This window comes from Homarus americanus, unplaced genomic scaffold, assembly GCF_018991925.1.
Source record: "Homarus americanus isolate GMGI-L3 unplaced genomic scaffold, GMGI_Hamer_2.0 scaffold34921, whole genome shotgun sequence".
NCBI classification, from domain to species: Eukaryota; Metazoa; Arthropoda; class Malacostraca; order Decapoda; family Nephropidae; genus Homarus; species Homarus americanus.
The window spans coordinates 6,875,324-6,894,556 of record NW_024741901.1 but is presented as its reverse complement, the minus strand read 5'-3'; the positions used below and the strand labels follow the sequence as shown (position 1 = coordinate 6,894,556).

General features: G+C 42.6%; 1 protein-coding gene across 1 annotated transcript in view; it reads right to left on the bottom strand.

Annotated features, from left to right (window-relative positions):
• Positions 1-1,127: 1,127 nt before the first annotated feature.
• Positions 1,128-19,233, bottom strand: part of LOC121876097 — a 63,938-nt gene continuing 45,832 nt past the window's right edge. The window contains exon 2 of the transcript XR_006090720.1: positions 1,128-1,903. The gene's annotated coding sequence lies outside the window, so the exon portion shown is untranslated. The remainder of the gene's footprint in view (positions 1,904-19,233) is intronic.

The following is a 19,233-nucleotide window of genomic DNA, read 5'->3' as shown; positions in this document are numbered from 1 at the left end:
TAGTATATTAGATGCATGCACTATATTCTATAGAAATGGTAATGATTTTCTATATATGTAATGTATTTCATGGGGCAAAGGGAAGCTCAGGAATGTAACTCCCGTATTTTATCTATTTCTTATGGGGCAAATTGATAAGCTAAATGTTGTTTTGTATAACTTCGCACTTTCAGGAACGTAACCCGACGTTAAGCGAGGACTTACTGTACTGTTAAGCTGGATGGATGGTGGAGGTGTGGCTGAACCAGGGGCAAGCTGAAAGAGAATGATCAATCTGAGTCTTACGTACATTCACCTCAAGGCCGAAGTGTGCATAAATATCTGCATAGGTGTTCAGGATCTCCTATAGGTCGCATTTGGTGTGAGCGACAAGGGCGAGGTCGTCTGCATCCTGAAGCTCAGTAATAGAAGCTGCCGACACCTTTGTTCCTGCCTGGAGTCGTCTTAGGGTGCGTCTTCACTAGAGCATTTTAGCCCAAACGAGCCAAACGAGCAGAACAAGCCAAGCAGAATTCAGCTAGTAAGGACGTGTCTCCAAGCCGAAGCGAGAGCGCCAAACATTTTCTGCATGCTCAAAAGGATTCAGTTGTTCATTGGTGCACAGTCAGGACAGGTGTTCGCGCTGTTCCAGCTATTCGGTGTGTTATGGAGTGGGTTCGGGAGAAATGTTTAACCTTAGTGGATGAATATGAGAAGTATCCTGAGCTGTGGAATCCCCAACATGGCTTGTACAGTACTACAAAAAAGTAAGGAAGCATGATTGCTGAGTGAGCATTGCACAAATTATGGAATGTTCCCCAGGAGAAGGGAAGAAGAAAAGGGGAAGCTTGCTTGCCAGCTTCAAGAGGGAAAAGGCAAAGGGAAAGACCATCAGGACTGGCAAAGGTAAACTATTTTACTGATTAACTGTGAAACGTAAAAATTGTATGTACTGTATATGATGGATAATGATATATAAAAAATATTCAGTAGAATACAAACTGTTTGAGTAATTGTTATATATTTTTTACAGGTACACAGGAAGTTTATGTGTCGAAATGGTTTGCCTTCAAGCGGATGTCATTTCTTATGGACAGGGATGAACCCAGAGCTACACTGAATACCATGGAGGTAAGTAAATGAATACAAACATTTTGAAATATTTATTTACTGAATTAGATGAACGAAAATAACCATGGGTAAATAGTAATATATGGGCTGTATTCTGTATTACATTTCCACATGAAATAGTTATAAAACATAGATAAATGAAGTATGCTGTTACTGTTATCACTTCCCCCTGTACTTTATCTCTCTATGTTAGTTTCACATCCAATTTCTCAAAACATACTGGGCAAATGCATCACAAATTTCTTTCGCGTTCATCACTGACTTCCGTGGTATGTTTCTGATGGGTAGGAGGGATGATATTTCAAAACTGCTTTCCAACCTCCAGCTACCAGACACAAAATTGCCTTCCTCGTCGTCATGGTCAAAGGTTCCATGAGGTGTGTAAACATTTCTGGAAATCTGGTTTCTTTTGAGAAAATTGTGTAAACAAGCAACTGTCATGACAACAGTCTGTGCCTTTTCTGGCTCGGAAAATTTAAGACAGAATTCCAAACACTTTCTCAACTATTCCTGTTGCGCGACTGAGACGCATATTGAATACTCTTTCACTTGACACTGCCGTCGGAGATTCGTCCTTGGCAGCCAACATCTACAAATGTGAAGTTGTACTCAGCGTCCACGAGTGCCAACAAGCAATGCTAAAATTAGACTTGTAATTATAGAAGTCACTGCCACTGTGAAATGTGGCTTGAATGATAACAAAATTCCCATCACTTGCACCAAGACACAGAGGAAACTGGAAATTTTCTTGAAATTGGGTAGCTCGGTGTAGCCACTCTGGCGTTGATGGAACCTGAAAAAAGCCAAATAAAACATTGAGACAAGCTTTATACTATAAACAGAGTGTGTGTGTGTGTGTGTGTGTGTGTGTGTGTGTGTGTGTGTGTGTGTGTGTGTGTGGGTGGGTGAGAGTGTATGTTTATACGACTTATTTTGGTTGCATTCATATCTAGAGAGTAATAGTTACACTTTTTGCTCATGTTTCAGGATGGGATTCCAAGTGATGTTGAGGCTGAAGAGACATTGAACCAACATGACACACCAGCTGATGACACCAATGTGCAGACACTGCTGCATCACGATGGAGAAGGCAATGATGATACTACCCAGATAATCGTCAACACCAGCTATTCAGGCAAAGAAACAGCCTAAATGAATGAGTCAGAAGAGGACCCACGAACAGGGGAAACTCTTAACTTCCTAAAAGGTCCCGCTGCAAGTGCTTCTTTGCAACAAGGTGAGTGTGGCGTCTATGGGCAACACGTGGCCAACAAATTAAGAAATTATTGTAAGAGAACGAGATCCCTACTCCAATACCACATCAATAACACACTATTCAATGCTGATATGGGACAATTCGACATGGAAACCAGACCTTTTCCTGCATGTCCCACCACAGCCTCTAACATTCATACCATTCCACACCTACTCCCGAAACACATTCAGTCCCCTCTTCTCCTGCAACCACTCCTCCTCCCCAAACTCAATTTCAGTCCCAGGCAGATTCGCAGTCACAATTACTTTTGTATTGGGATAATGAGTTAATAAGGGTTACTTTGTATTTCTAACATAAAACATGCTAATAAGGTCCTTATTATTACAACATTAATGTTTTTGTACTACCTTTATGTAATCCTTTAGGGCTTCAATCAAGGCATTGCATGTTTCTGCGATTATCACACTTATGCGTTCCTTGGATATCTTGAATAAATACTGCAGGCTGGTATAGGATTCCCCTGTGACTAGAAAGCGTAGAGTTACAACCAAACGATCTTTGACTGGTATGGCTCTTCAGAATGTTGTATCCTTCTTTAAAATTCTTGGTCCTACAAGGTTACTTAATGCTTCAATGTCCTCTGATGTCATTCGAGTAAAGTTTTTCAAATGGCCATGAGCCATTTCACTCAACAGGGACATATTTTTCCGTCCAGAAAACAGTTGCCTTTTAACCACACTCTCCTAAATTTCTTCTTCCTTTGGCTAAGGAGTAAAAATAATGAAGAATGCAACTACTGCCACTGTGAGATCCATTGTTCAACTGAGGAAAATGGTGGGAATAAGACGAGCACCGTTGAACACGCAGAATAGAGAGAGCTTGCACTAGAACTGCTCGTTCGGTTTGCTTGTGCGTCGTCTGCTCGTTTGGTTCATTTGGGCTAAAATGCTCAAGTGAAGACGCATCCTTATGCTGAAAAGACCCTTCATCCTGTATTCGATGTCCACCCAGTGGGCTAAATTGGCACTGGCACGAGTAAGGAAGGCACCCAAGAAAATGGAAAAGAGAGTTGGTACCAGTACACACCCTTGTTTAATCCCCATTTGGATGGGGAGGAACTCAGACTGGGTGCCATTGTGCAGGACACTGCCGTTCATGCAATCGTGGAGTTGCCTCACAATGAGGGTCCACCAGAGGGCTTCCCTGTTGACCGAGTCGAAGCCCTTGGTTAGGCCGATGAAAGCCAAGTACAGGTCACGACGCTGTTCTCTGCACCTTTCCTGTATCTGAAGGTCAGCAAAGGTCATGTCAGTGGTGCCACCTGATGGTCTGAAGCCACATTGAGATAATGGGAGGAAGTTTTCCACCTCAGGAAGAAGTCTGTTTAGGAGAACTTGGGCGATAATCTTGCCAGCTACGGACAGCAGCGAGATCCTGCGGTAGTTACCACAGTCTGACCGGTCTCCCTTGTTTTTATAAATACAGTATTACCCCGCTTAACGCGCTTTCACTTAACGCGTTTTCGCATATACGCGGTGCCTTGCCAAAGCTGAACTTTCACTTAACGCGGATTTTTCCACAGCAACGCGGTGAGTGTCCGGCTCGGATGCTATTTTTAGATTTTGACCACGCGCCACCCGCCCGCCCGCCCTCCTGCCTGCCTGCCTGCCTCTCCCTCCTCCTCCCTCCGCTTGGGCAAGCGGCGCGGTAAGGTTGCGCAGTGTGTGTCTTTGTTGCGTTATCACTGACGTCATATGACGTCTCGGACTGTGATTGGCCATGCAGCCCTACCCCCCTCTGCTGCTAGCTGTAATTGGCTTAAAGTATTATGACGTGACTACCCCGGGGAGGGAGGGAGGGAGGAGAGACGACGCTTGACCTAGCCGCGGCAGTTTCATCCCTCAAGGCCACGCCGGGTTAACGCGCATCCATTGTTCCGTAAAATGGCTTCCGCCGGACCACCACCCCCAGAGAGAAACCTTTCCTTACCTGGACCCAGCGGCACTAAACCAAAGAAGACACGACGTTCATTAAGCTACGAGCTGAAGTACCAAATTGTTCAAGATTTGGAGAAAGGAAGACGCCAAGTTGATCTCGCGCGCCAGCATGGCGTCAACGAATCTACGATTCGTACAATAAAGAAGGATGCAGCCAAGATAAAGGAGCACATGAAGCTCACAAAGTCTGCAGGTGCTTCAGCTATCAGGTATTGCCAGAACAGGGTGCTGGCAAAAGTGGAAACTTTGCTGGTGAGTTATTTGGTGCGTCAGGTGCGACGCAACATGGCGGTGGACACGCGCTCAGTGCAGGAGTACGCACGTGAGCTATACGCAGCAGTGACACGTAAACTGGGAATTGCAGAGCCCAAACCCTTCAATGCTTCCCATGGTTGGCTGCATAGGTTTAAGAGGAGGAACAAGGTCACCAACATCAGCATTGTTGGTGAGGAAGCGAGTGCTGACCGTGCGGCGGCTAGAGATTTTCCTCCGTTTTTACGTGAGATTATGGAGGAAGGACAGTACACTGACGACCAGGTGTTTAACATGGACGAATCTGGTCTTTTCTGGAAAAAGTTACCTTCCAAGACCTTCGTTGTCCAGTCTGCGAGCAAGGTAAGGGGCCGGAAGATGCAGAAGGAACGCATCACCGTCCTGTTTACCACCAATGCCTCCGGTACCTGTAAACCAAAGTTATCGGTGATTCACAAAGCCCGCAAGCCGCACGCCTACAAGAATATGGACATGAACAAGCTTAATGTCCACTGGCTAACCGCACGTAAGGCGTGGATGTCCTCTTCTCTGTCCCTCTTCTGGTTTGACAACTTTTTTGTTCCTGACGTGCAGAAATTCTGCGAGCAACAGAATGTTCCATTCAACATTTTGTTGCTCCTTGACAACGCACCTGGACACTCGCCCCTACTAATGGATCGTCACCCCAACGTAAAAGTGGTCTTCCTTCCTCCCAATACCACGTCATTAATCCAGCCTATGGACCAGGAGTTAATCTGCAACGTTAAAGCTGCATACTCGGCAAAGAAATTCAAGCTCCTGAACGACTCTACCAACACCAAGGATGAGTTGCGTAAGCTGGGTGACACCGACAGCGAGAGTAAAAGCGACGAGGACAAGGAACAAGAGGCGGCGACTCAAGAACTTCTCGTCAAACAATTTTGGAAGAAGTTTAACGTCAAACAAGCTGTAGACTTCTTGGTGGAGGCATGGGATCTGCTGTCTATTGCTACGATTCGTCACGCATGGAGACATGTGTTGCATGGCATACCAGGTGAGAGGAGGAGTGAATCTGTGACTGGTCAGGTTCAGACTGTTGCAGTAGCAGTGGACCTTGCCAGAGAAGCTGCGCTCAATATTACAGCTGAAGGCTTCTCCGAGACCACCAACGAAGACATCATGGAGGTGATCAGAGATCCTGAAGTGACTGCCGACGAGATGTTGGAAGAAGAACCCGCCAGTGAAGAGGAGGAAGAAGGTGCGTCATTCTCCGAAGAACCTAGTTTAAGTCATAGTGATATTAAGTGTGTCATAGAGTTAACAGAAAAAATTAAGTCCATCGTTTCCCGCGACACTGACGATGAACGCCATGACGTCTTCCATAACCGACTGGTGCAGGCTATGGAGCCGTACATCACGGTGTATCATGAAAACATCAAAGCCAGCCGTCAGCAAAGCATAACTGAGTTCTTCGCCCGCAACCCACCACAGCCAGCCCAAGGCAGTGATAGTGATAGTGAAGGTGATTTTGAGGGATTTGTCAGGGAAGCCATGACAACTGTAAGTGACAGTGATATTGATTCACCTAGTAATGGTGATTCACCTAGTAATGGTGATTCACCTGAGGGGCAGTAATCTGCCCTCTGCCTCGGAACCAGCCTCCATCCCCGTATGCCGACCCATCTCTTCTACTACCGTGAGTGTTCCTTAAAACTTTTCGTTTTTTAACCTATTCTTTATTTTTCCTATGTTAACCTTTATCTTTCCTAACCTAACCTCTTCTATATTACTTGTTTTTCATGCCACCATAAAGTTAAGATAGAATTTTTACTACAACATAGTTATTTGTCGTCAAAAAGTGGAGTTTGGGGGTCGGGCTGGGTTCTATTGGAATTAATCCCATATGTTCTGTTATTCACTTAACGCGGTTTTCACTTAACGCGGGACCCTCTGGGTTCAATTGACCGCGTTAAGTGGGGTACAACTGTACCTGTAATGACAATGGAGGCGTCTTTAAGAGCTTGAGGGATATCCTCCTTTTCCCATATATTCTCCAAGAGAGAGTGGAGACGGCTGGTAAGCAGAGGTCCTCCTACTTTATACACCTAGGCTGATATTCCATCAGGCCCTGAGGCTTTGTTATTTTTCATTGTTACGAGTTTCCGCTGTTAGTTTCTGTTCTTTGTATAAAATTCGTTGTTTCGGATGGTGTGTGGGTGTCTCGGGCAGCTTCGCTCAATACTCGCCCACACCAACTGAGCCCTTATATAAGTATTAACTTTGTTTATTACAGTACATTGTATTATGTTTTAATGTATTGTTTTATTACATTAGGTTTGTAATTAGGTTAAATATGTGGAATTAATGTCAGTAGGGTAATTTAAATATAGTTTTACGTTTTAGCCAATCAGGATATGTTACGTTAGTATTTGGCGGTAAAAAGTGACGTCGGTGACAAGCTGGTAGTCCGTAGTCAGTCTAGGCACAGCTGTCTTTAAGTTAAATAATATACTCTCTCTCTTATGTTTTGGGAGTTGGCATTTGACTATTGTGATTTGTTTTGCTTGATATTGTGTGATCATGTTGGACCTTCAGTCTTACTCAGCTACTTCCAAACATCTTGTCGTATTATTGTTGTTTTAGTGTTTGTTAATATTATATTTTTAACTAAATCTACTTTATGAATTTTAACATACCCCATAGTAATGAGGTGATAATTTGGTGGGATCTATTCCTGGACCTATTGTGAATTTGTGATTGTTACACCCTATGAGGCCAAAGGGTTGTAACAAATTGGCGACCTTGCCAGGATAGATCCCTTAATCACCTCGTTGCTATGGGGAATATTTAGATATATATTTGGGAGACTTGAGTGATTTGTGTTTATGTAACGATCTATCCTAGGGTCGTAACATAAATAATGGGCTTGATCAGGACGCCTAAATAATGGGGGCCTGACCAGGGTGCCTAAGGGTAATTTGTCAACTTACAGGTTGGAAACAAACACCATCATTATATGACATTGCTGTGTAATGTGTTGTGACTGATATTAATTTAGTGTTCTGTTGTTTTGCTACAGTGATTTTTTTTTGTGTGTAACCCAGTGACGAGTCCTTTGATTTGGTCAGTCATCATGTTGTCCTGGATAGATTAGTTAATGATCCCTCACTAGAGACTCTTTGCTCCGATCAGTTACGTAATTTTTGTTTTAATCGGCTGAAAATTTTGAAATTCATGAAGAGGTTAAAGAGGCTATTTTGAAGGTTTAGGAGTTGATTCTGGAACACGACAGAGTGAACTTTGGGAATGAAAGGAAACTAGAATCAGTCATATATTGAATTTATGTACCGTCTTTGTAAGATGTTTGGAAGATGGATAAAAAGTAGTGGGGTAAGCTTCTATGAAGAGTTGATTAAGTTGATCATTTTAGAGCAATTTAAGATAGCCCTCCCACGAGACATTCAGTTTTATTTGGAAGAGAGAGGGGTTACAGAATTGCAACGAGCAGCAGCTCTGGCAGACTGCTGTGCGTTGACTCAGGAATTTTAGGTTTCAAAGTCGTGTAACTGGGGACAGGGTGGTAAACAGAATAAGTTTGAAGATGCAAAGGCATCTGCCTCAAGTAAGGTAAATGTCCGTATTGGCTCGGAACAAAAATATCCGAGTTTGAGAGTGCGAGTTGAGTGATTTGTTTCTACTGTAAATAGATAGGTCACGTTATTGCTAATTGTCTTAAGCTCAAGAAGAAACAGGAAGACTTTGTTCTTTCATTCGTGCAGCTGGAAAAGTTAGACCCTAAGTCAGTTAGTTCTTACTCAAAGGAAGATTTACTTGAGCCCTTTATGTTTGTTGTGACTGTCTCAAGTGATGAGTCCAGTGATGTTTGGTACCCATTTCGGATTTTGAGACACCGCTGCTAACCATAGTATTGTGTTGAAAGGTGCTTTACCCTGTGTGGAAAGTGCTTACACTGGTGAGCATGTGCTATTGAAGGGTGTCGGTGGTGTAATCACTGTTCCTTTATGTAGGATGTTCGTGAGGAGCGACATGCTTTCTCAATGGGTGACTGTTGGTGTCCAAAACTCTCTCCCTGTATCGGGTGTTACCTTCTTGCTAGCTAATGACATTGCCGGAATCGTGTTGTCCCGGATCCTGTAGTGGCCACGACTCCAATGGTGGACAATAATACTAAATTGCTTGAAGATCAGTATCCTGGTTTATTCCCTGCCTGTGTTGTTACCAGAAGTATCGGTTAGAGAAGAGCAGAATACTTGTGTTGATCCTGTTCCTAATGTAGCTGACACAAGTGGTGCAGTTTTTGATGTAAATGACTTTGGTATTAGGGACCTATTTGTGTCGCAAGACAATTCTGTTAATGACAGTGAGTCGTATTTAACGGAAGCCAGTGGCGCCAGCGGCGATAATCTCTCTGTAGTCAATGGTGCCGTATTTGCTAACTCGCTCCCATCTAGTGTTGATTTAACTTTAAATACTGGTGTACATCCTATAGAACAAGTACCCATTTATAGGGAAAAATTATCTAGAGTTGTTGAAGTTGAGTAACAGTGTTGTAAGCAAGGAGGAAGCTGGTGACTTGCCTGTTTGTTACTATTTGGACTCTGGCCTCCTGATGAGGAAGTTTAGACCACCTTCGGTGCCTGCTGGGGAAGACTGGCATGTGAATACGCGGAAGCTCTAATACTCCAGAGATTCGATTGTGTGTGTTATGGAGACCCAGGAGCCACAAGAGCAAGATTTCCTGTGGAAGTTCCAGTTAATCTGTACAATTCACAGATTTTAGATGATCCCTCTTCTAAAGTTTTACTTCTTTCACAGCTGCAGGTTGAAGATGTGAAGAGGAAGATTCTGAGGGAGGAACTGGACTATTGGCTTCAAAACTAACTCCTCGAAAAAAGTGACAGTGAGTGGGCGTCACCATGCGTGCTGGTGTCAAAACCCGACGGCTCCTTCCACGTGTGTACTGACTACAGACGGGTAAATGATGTGACCAGGGCTGACTCCTATCATCTCCCTCATATAGACGACATCCTTGACGACATTGAGCAGGCAAAGTTCATGACGAAGCTCGACATGTTGAAGGGGTACTAACAAGTGAAGCTGACGGAGGAATCCAAGAGAATTTCTGCCTTCGTCACTCCTGATGGGCTTTGGCAGTACAAAGTCCACTCCTTTGGGCTTTGCAGTGCCCCTAGGACATTCCAGAAGGCTATGAATGTGGTAAAGTCTGAATTTCCTGGTGTCTGTGCCAACTTGGATGACCTGCTGGTGACAGCAGCTACTTGGGAGGAACAAACGGAGAGACTTCGTGCCCAGTCGGAGTACAACTTTACTGTCAACCTGGCTAAAAGCGAGTTCAGGCATGCAACACTCACCTACCTTGGCCATGTGGTGGGCCAAGGGATGGTGGCTCAAGTCAATGCAAAGATAGTGGCTGTACAGCGACTCCCGCCTCCTGCAGATCGAAAGACTCTGTGTAGGTTCCTCGGTATTGCAGGATTTCACTGAAGGTTTTCCAAGAATTTGCGCAGTGTCGGCTCCTTTGACAGACTTGGTCAGCCCAAAAAGAAGGTATTTGTGGACAAAAGCATGACGGGCTGCATTTGAAACCCTTAAGCATCTATTAATTTCCAGTCCAGTGTTAAAAGTGTCAGATTTTTACAAGCCTTTTATGATTCAAGTTGATTCCTGTGATGTGGGTGCTGTATTGCTGCAGTTTGAAAAGGTATACTACACCCAGTTTGCTTCCACAGAGTGAAACATATCAAATGGAGAGACAAATCTTTTGGTAGACACTCTGTCCCGTGATGTAAAAAAAAGTTTCATCCTTTTGTTCGTAAACTTTTCAAATAAGGAGGGGGATGTTACGAGTGTCTGCTGTTAGTTTCTGTTCTTTGTTTAAAATTCGTTGTTTCGGATGGTGTGTGGGTGTCTCGGGCAGCTTCGCTCACTACTCGCCCACACCAACTGAGCCCTTATTTAAGTATCAAATTTGTTTATTACATTGTATTATGTTTTATAGTATTGTTTTATTACATTAGGTTTGTACATAGGTTAAATATGTGGAATTAATGTCAGTAGGGTAATTTAAATACAGTAGTACCCCGATTTACGCGGTCAATTGAACCCACTGGGTTCCGCGGAAAGTGAAAACCGCGGAAAGTGAACAACAGAACATATGGGATTAATTCCAATAGAGACTGGCCCGCCTCCTAACTCCACTTTTTCCGACACAATACCTATGTTGTAGTAAAAATAACATCTTATTTTTATGATGGTTTGCACACACAATTCAAATAATGGACTCAACTCGCCCCCCCCCCCTCTTCCCAGGTCACTGGCTCCTACCTCTCTGAGAAATATTTGGGTGAAAACACTAGATTTTAACGTTTAGTAATAAATAATACCTCAGACTAAAGTTAGGATAATATAATTGACATTTCTGGATTCCTTGCAGGTTAGGGAATATTTTGAATGTAAACTTCATATATTTTGCACAAAAGATAAAATATTTGCTTTGTGTAAACCAAATTATTACATTAGGTTAATCCGCAAGGCAGCGGGGCAATGGTTGGTAGGTGCCAGGATGTGTCCACATGCCAGTAGGCCTATGTGCCATCGCTCTGGGGCTCACTGCTACTCCGAGATTCCCTGCTGGTCTAGCCTGGGCCCACGTGGCACCCAGTTACCGTGTGTTGCCATGAGGAGGCACAGCAGAAGTCTTGATAGTGAAGAGGCTGTGTACAGGCAGGGGAAGACTTATGCAAGTTGCTTCCCTGTTCACCACGAGGGCTAGCCAGTGGTGGTAGCTGAAAACGAGAAGAGCAAGCAGTGCTTGCACCTTAACTCTAACATAATGCTGTCACACTAGATGTATTTCACCACCCTTCTCCCGCCCGCCCGCGCGCACGCACGCACGCACGCACGCACGCACGCACACACGCACACACACACACACACACACACACACACACACACACACACACCATGACAATTAAGACAGAAATATCCGGGAGTGAGGGTTTTATTGTTTGACAAATTTACAGGTGTGTGTGATTGGTTGGTGGCGAGATAAAGATCAGCTGTTGAGGAGCGCATATTACCAGTACTTCCCACGCCATTTCTCTAATTACCTACACCTATCTGCCATGTCACTCCATATTTCAAAATGTTATGGTACATAATGTTGAAGGGATCCGAAGTTGTTCCTTTATACTTACACTTGTCACAATCTCCCTCAAAAATACTTTAGCGTTCACCTTTACCCAAAACATCTTCAGGTCATAAGACCTACTAATCCCTCACCCTACTTCCCACCTGACATTGCATCAGGTCAGGTCAGTTTACCTTTTTTTTTTTTTTTTTAGGGGAATTAGCCCACTTGGGCACAGGTTACTGACCCACATCGGAGCCTGGGGGGCGAAAATGTAATAATAATAATAATAATTAGTTCATAGTAAATAAAATTTATAATAAAAATACAAAATTAAAAATAAAATACCCATGACAATAAAAATCATAACAACAATTAAAATATTAATAAAATAACAATAATAAAGAAGAACCATAAAGAAATACAAAATTGAAAAAAGATCAATAGCGAAAAATGACATAGGTATGTTGTGTTGTCAAAGTAAGAGAAACAATTGAGACCCTGCAATTGTGCATAAATGTGGCAGAAAGTCAGATCAGCAACCTGGGACTTGGTCACAATTTTCGTAAAGCCATATGGCAGCAGGGTCTACATTATGATTCCAATACCTCCCACTAACCCCCCACAGCTCCATGGGAGTGGCAAATACCAGTCTTTACTGTTGTAAGGACTATAACGAGCGGGATGGTTGTCTGCCGCTCGTTTGCTTGTTCACGGCCCCACTAGGGGGTAGACAGAGGTGAGAAGGTTGCTGCTGCCTCATCACACGCCAGACATGATCCAGCCGTCACCACAGCTGTACTTCACCCGGCTGTTCGATTCCAACTCTGGTTGTGTACTCATCTGAGTTTCTGGAGCTCAAGGCCTGATTCCCCAGTCCTTCACTATTCGGCTGTCAACTCGGGTCACCTACTCCAGCAACTGCCGCGGCTGCCACGTGATCATCACTTCCTCCACTCCCTATCCACCATCCGTCTCTCCTGTGTGGCAAGACATCGCCCGCCGGCGTCAAGTGAGGAAGCTGCCATGGACCTTCTCCCCTGAGAGCGGATCACTGCATTACCAGAACATTCCACCGTGCTGGTTAGGAGGAATATTCATCAGCAGCCTTAGGAAATACCTGTACTTTGTTGTATTGATTGTTTTGTTTCAAGTAATTGTTTGACTCCAGTGCTGTTTATTTAATGTTTGTATGAGTGGTGTCAGAGTTAAATTATTGTGATTATTTTCGTAATAAAGAGATGTCAATCTCTAATGGTTGTTTATTACACCTTGGAAACCTATGGTTCTTGACTTTCCTTTTCATAAGATCCTGATTAGGCTGGCAAAGGATTTATATCCCAAAGGCCAGGCCTTTACAACTATAACACAGCTTCATTCACACCAGTATCATATAGATTTTTAGTTTTTAAATGTATTTATTTAACCAAACTTCTTGATAAACTACAGTGTTCTAGATTATTCTAACAAAGAAATTGAGTTTCTAACATAATTAGAACTGCTTTTATAGACTCCGGTAGTTTAGGCTATCGAAAAACTTTCCCTAGCACCCAGAAACATTCTGGCAATGTGGACTAGTGTCTGTCTGTGCAAGAGGTTTAGTTTAGACACTTGGAAACTTTTCCCAGTAACCGGAAGAGATTCCAGGGATAAGGAATTTTCAGGGTTTGAGAAAGTCGTCTGGTTACCCAGAAATCTCTCATTCTCAGAATTGCACTGCACCAATTGTTCAGGCTAACAGGGATATCACTGTATTCCTATAACAATTATCGATTTTTTTGGAAGCTCTCGGTTACACGTAATTTGTAATAACACACCGGATTCACACTGAGTGGCCTTGACCACCACCACAACAGCTGATGCTATAAGCAGTGTTGCCAACTCTGAAACGGAACTCCTGTCAGTTATCAACTCGATGAGGAATAACATAACACAATATAATATATACCAGTAAATGTGAGGAATAAGTTAAGATATTAATAATAAATGAAATAAAAAAAAAAGTTATTTTCTAAAAACCAGTTTTTGTGATAAAGTTGAGAATGCGACGTCTAGCTTTATACCTAGGTATGTAAATGTCTAGCATAAACTCGCCAGGCCAACATACAGGTACTGTAATTAAAACATCTAATAATTACTTAAATACGCAATATTAAGAGGACACGTCGCTACCTAGCATTTAATTGCAATTTTCAAAATCCCCTCCAGCACCTTCCATCACAAGCATTGCCCTAGAGCGAGCAGAAAAGAAATGTCAACTCTCGAAGGGTGGAGATGGGTGGGATGTCGAAGTCGCATTCTGGACTTTATCACAAAAACTGGTTTTTAGAAAAAACTCCTTTTTGTTCATTCCAGAATGCAACGTCTAGCTTTGATTACCCGAGCAGGAGGTGACCTTGTGTATAAGGCTCAGCTCACTTAGGTCCAGATTGTAATATAAACTTTCTGTAATATTTTCCAATATTAGGAACATTTACCGGAATGTAAAATGTTAATTTACATATCCAAATTAGGATTATATATATATATATATATATATATATATATATATATATATATATATATATATATATATATATATATATATATATATATATATATATATATATATATATATATATATATATATATATATATATATATATATATATATATATATATATATATATATATATATATATATATATATATATATATATATATATATATATATACGCATTCGATTTCCGTTAGCGGTGCCTTGCCAGAAACCTCACGTGCTCACGTGCAGCGGTGCATGAATCCCATTCACAGCGGAGGTGTCCTGCAGCGGCAGCCAGCCACCCAGGTCATACCGCCCACGCTACCTCTCCCTCCTCCTCCCTCCGCTTGGGCAAGCGGCGCGGTAAGGTTGCGCAGTGTGTGTCTTTGTTGCGTTATCACTGACGTCATATGACGTATCAGACCTGTGATTGGCCATGCATCCCTACCCCCCTCTGCTGCTAGCTGTAATTGGCTTAAAGTATTATGACGTGTCCACCCGGGGGAGGGAGGGAGGGAGGAAAGACGACGCTTGACCTAGCCGCGGCAGTTTCATCCCTCAAGGCCACTCCGTGTAAACGCGCATCCATTGTTCCGTAAGATGGCTTCCGCCGGACCACCACCCCCAGAGAGAAACCTTCCCTTACCTGGACCCAGCGGCACTAAACCAAAGAAGACACGACGTTCCTTAAGCTACGAGGTGAAGTATAGCATCATCCAAGAGTTGGAGAAAGGAACAAGGCAGGTTGATTTGGCGCGCCAGCATGGCGTGAACGAATCTACGATCCGGACTATAAAGAAGGATTCAGCCAAGATAAAGGAGCACATGAAGATCACAAAGTCTACAGGTGCTTCTATGATCAAGTATTTTCACAACCAGGTGCTTCTCAAGACAGAAAAATTACTTGTGAGGTACTTGGTGCGTCAGGCGCGACGGAACATGGCGGTCGACACGCGCTCTGTTAAGGACTACGCACGTGAACTGTACATGGCAGTGGCACGAAAGATGGGAACTTCAGAGCCCAAACCCTTTAATGCTTCCTCTGGGTGGTTACAGAGGTTTAAGATCCGGAACAAGATCACCAATATAAACATTGGTGGTGAAGAAGCGAGTGCTGATCGTGCTGCGGCTCGGGAATTTCCTCCGTTTTTACGTGAGATTATGGAGGAAGGACAGTACAGTGACGACCAGGTGTTTAACATGGACGAATCTGGTCTTTTCTGGAAAAAGCTACCTTCCAAGTCCTTCGTTGTGAAGAATGCCAGCAGGATTCGGGGCCGGAAAATGCAGAAGGAACGCATCACCGTCCTGTTTACCACCAATGCCTCCGGTACCTGTAAGCTCAAGTTATCGGTGATCCACACAGCCCGCAAGCCGCACGCCTACAAGAGCATGGACATGACCAAGCTAAATGTCCACTGGCTGACCGCACGTAAGGCATGGATGTTCTCTACACTGTCCCTCTCCTGGTTTGATGACTGTTTTGTTCCCGATGTAAAGAAATTCTGTGAGCGACAGAATGTCCCATTTAATATTTTGTTGCTGCTGGACAACGCACCAGGACACTCGCCCCTACTGTTAGATCGTCACCCCAACGTAAAAGTGGTCTTCCTTCCTCCCAACACTACGTCTTTAATCCAGCCCATGGACCAGGAGTTGATTTGCAATGTGAAAGCTGCATTCTCAACAAAAAAATTCCAGCTCCTGAACGACTACACCAACACCAGGGAAGAGTTGCGTAACCTGAGTGACACCACCACCGATAGCAAGAGCGAAGAAGATGAGGATCAACAGTTAGAACAGCAAAAAATACTCTTCAAACAATTCTGGAGAGTATTTAACATCAAGAAAGCTGTGGACTTCTTGGTGGAGTCATGGGATCAGCTGTCTATTGCTACAATTCGTCACGCATGGAGACATGTGTTGCATGGAATACCAGGTGAGAGGAGGAGTCAATCTGTGACTGGTGAGGTTCAGAATGTTGCAGTAGCAGTGGACCTTGCCAGAGAAGCTGCGCAGACTGTTACAGTTCCAGGCTTCTCCGAGACCACCAACGACGACATCCTGGAGGTGATCAGAGATCCTGAAGTGACTGCCGACGAGATGTTGGAAGAAGAACACGTCAGTGAAGAGGAGGAAGAAGGTGCGTCAGTCTCCGAAGAACACAATTTAAGTCATAGTGATATTAAGGGTGCCATGGAGTGTGCAGAGAAGATGAAGTCCTTCCTTTCCCGCGACAATGACGATGACCGCTATGAAGTCTTCCATACCCGGCTGGTGCAGGCTATGGAGCCGTACATCAAGGTGTATCACGACAACATCAACGCCAGCCGTCAGCAAAGCATAACAGATTTCTTCGCCCGCAACCCACCACAGCCAGCCCAAGCCAGTGATAGTGACAGTGAAGGTGACTTTGAGGGATTTGTCAGGGAAGCCCTGACAACTGTAAGTGACAGTGATGGTGATTCACCTAGTAATGGTGATTCACCTGAGGGCCAGTAATCTGCCCTCTGCCTCGGAACCAGCCTCCATCCCCATATGCCGACCCATCTCTTCTACTACCGTAAGTGTTACACATAATTTTTAGTTTTCTAACCTTACCTTTATTTTTCCTATGTTAACCTTTATCTTTCCTAACCTAACCTCTTCTATATTACTTGTTTTTTCATACCATCATAAAGTTAAGATAAAATTTTTACTACAACATAGTTGTGTGTCGTCAAAAAGTGGAGTTTGGGGATCGGCCTGGACTCCATTTCAATTAATCCCATATGTTATGTTATTCACTTTACGCGTTCCTCGCTTTCCGCGGTACCCTCCGGGTTACATTAACCGCGTAAAGTGAGGTTAACTGTATATATATATATATATATATATATATATATATATATATATATATATATATATATATATATATATATATATATATATATATATATATATATATATATATATACACCTAGACCCCGACTTACGACGGGGTTAGGGACCCGAATCCAGGTCGTAAGTCCGACATGGTCGTAAGTCCGACATACATAGATAAAAAAAATAAAAATAAAAAAATAAAAAAATAAAAAAAATTTAATAAAAAATCTACAATGAAATACAGTACAGTAAAAGTAATGAATAATGATGAATGGATACAGTACAGTGAAAGTAATAAATAATAAGGAATGGATACAGTGTGACTGAGCACTTAACCTTTAATGTAGTCAGCTGAATGCACATGGGGCCCCCATAATTTTCTAATTATACATGGAGACTACATTAACTGGAAACGTTTCGGTATAGAAAATGCGTGTCATTTAAAAAAAAAAAAAAAAAAAAATTTAATAAAAAATCTGCGGCGGTCGTAAGTCCACGTAGTCGTAAGTCGGGGTCTAGGTGTAATCTAATAAGTGCCAAAGACTAATGTTCTGGTAAACATGGCGACATGGTGAGGGGCGGTGTGGGCTATATGCTGTTTGTGCTATGTTATCAAAGCCATTGGGAATTTAATATGATGGAATAACTCATCTAGATTCGAGTGTGAAATAATATCCATGGAAAAATTTATTGTTTTACGTTAATGTTTTAATAACCTGGCACCAAATGAACCTAAATAATGTGGGAATTATGCTGAAATTGCATAAAGACATGTCAAGAGGGATTGCTTGTTGATCAGCATGGGAGAATGAGTTGTTTTCTCAGTCCAGCCAGCAGTTCCTCCCTCCTCTTCCTCTCCACTGCTGTGCACCCGGATGTAGTTTTGTGTTCTTTTTTTCACCTCATTTCTATACATGCAAACCCTCATTGTTTAAGAACTGAATAAAGCTTTTGAAAGCTTACAGTTTTAAATGTTGGAACGTTTGTGTGATTTAAATGTCCGTGGTGAGGTGCACAGTATTCCCGCGAGTCATGGTATGTTGTCAAACTGCCTACTGCTCTCAGATACACTCCGTCTCCCACACAGAATATACCACTATTCTCTTAATATTTCTTTTATATATTTATAATACTGTACAGTATATATTATCACTTTATTCATAAGGCACACTGGCACACCGATGACTTTTCTGCAAATTCTCTTGTTACTTACATATCACAGTGGTATAGGGTACAGTCGTATGAGAGGTGACTGAGATATTTTGGCAATGTAGAAACTTAACACTTGTAGGGCACTTTTATCACTCATTATACTACAGGTTGTACCTCTCTAGTCCGGCAACCTCGGGACCAGACCGGTGCTGGACCATGGAAATTTCCGGACCATGGAAATTCACCCTTTTCCTGGATAGATAGTGACTTGTGCTTACGCTTGGAAGCCTAGCACCACTTTCACTGCTTCATGGTCTCTTTCAAGACCTATTGAAGGGTTAAATGTCATACAGTAGCTTCTCAAATTTTGCAAGTTTTTTATTCAACGTTTTCTATTTGGACACACAAAAAAACCACTACACAATTTAAAATTTTGACGGCAGAAACTCGAATTTCGATGGGTTTGAACGGCCCGCCAACGTTCAGACGACGTGCACAATCGTCATTTCTCTTATGTACAAAAGATTCATTATTGTTTATTAATGAATGTCTTTTTGATTGAATTAATGTTTGTGTGTGCAAAATGAGCAATACAATTCATTAATAATACGTAGAATATTAAAACACATGAGGAAATGAGACAGCATTGTTTTCGTTGATTACAAAACCAGTGACTGACTGGTTCTACATATAAAACTGAAGAAAATAAGACCCTGGTTGTAGCTGTAGTAAAAATAATGTAAAAAATTAATATGGTTGTTTTAAGTAATGTTATTTAATGTTAATAAATGGAACAATAAAAGTAACAAACCATCAATGGTAAAGAAAAAGTGAGACTGCGCGTATGTAAGTGCGCACATGTGAAAAACATATCGTCATTACTCTACATAAGAATATGTTTTAATTAATGTTTCTGATTTTTTTTTATTGAATTAATGTTTGTGAGTGTAAAATGAACAATACAATTCCA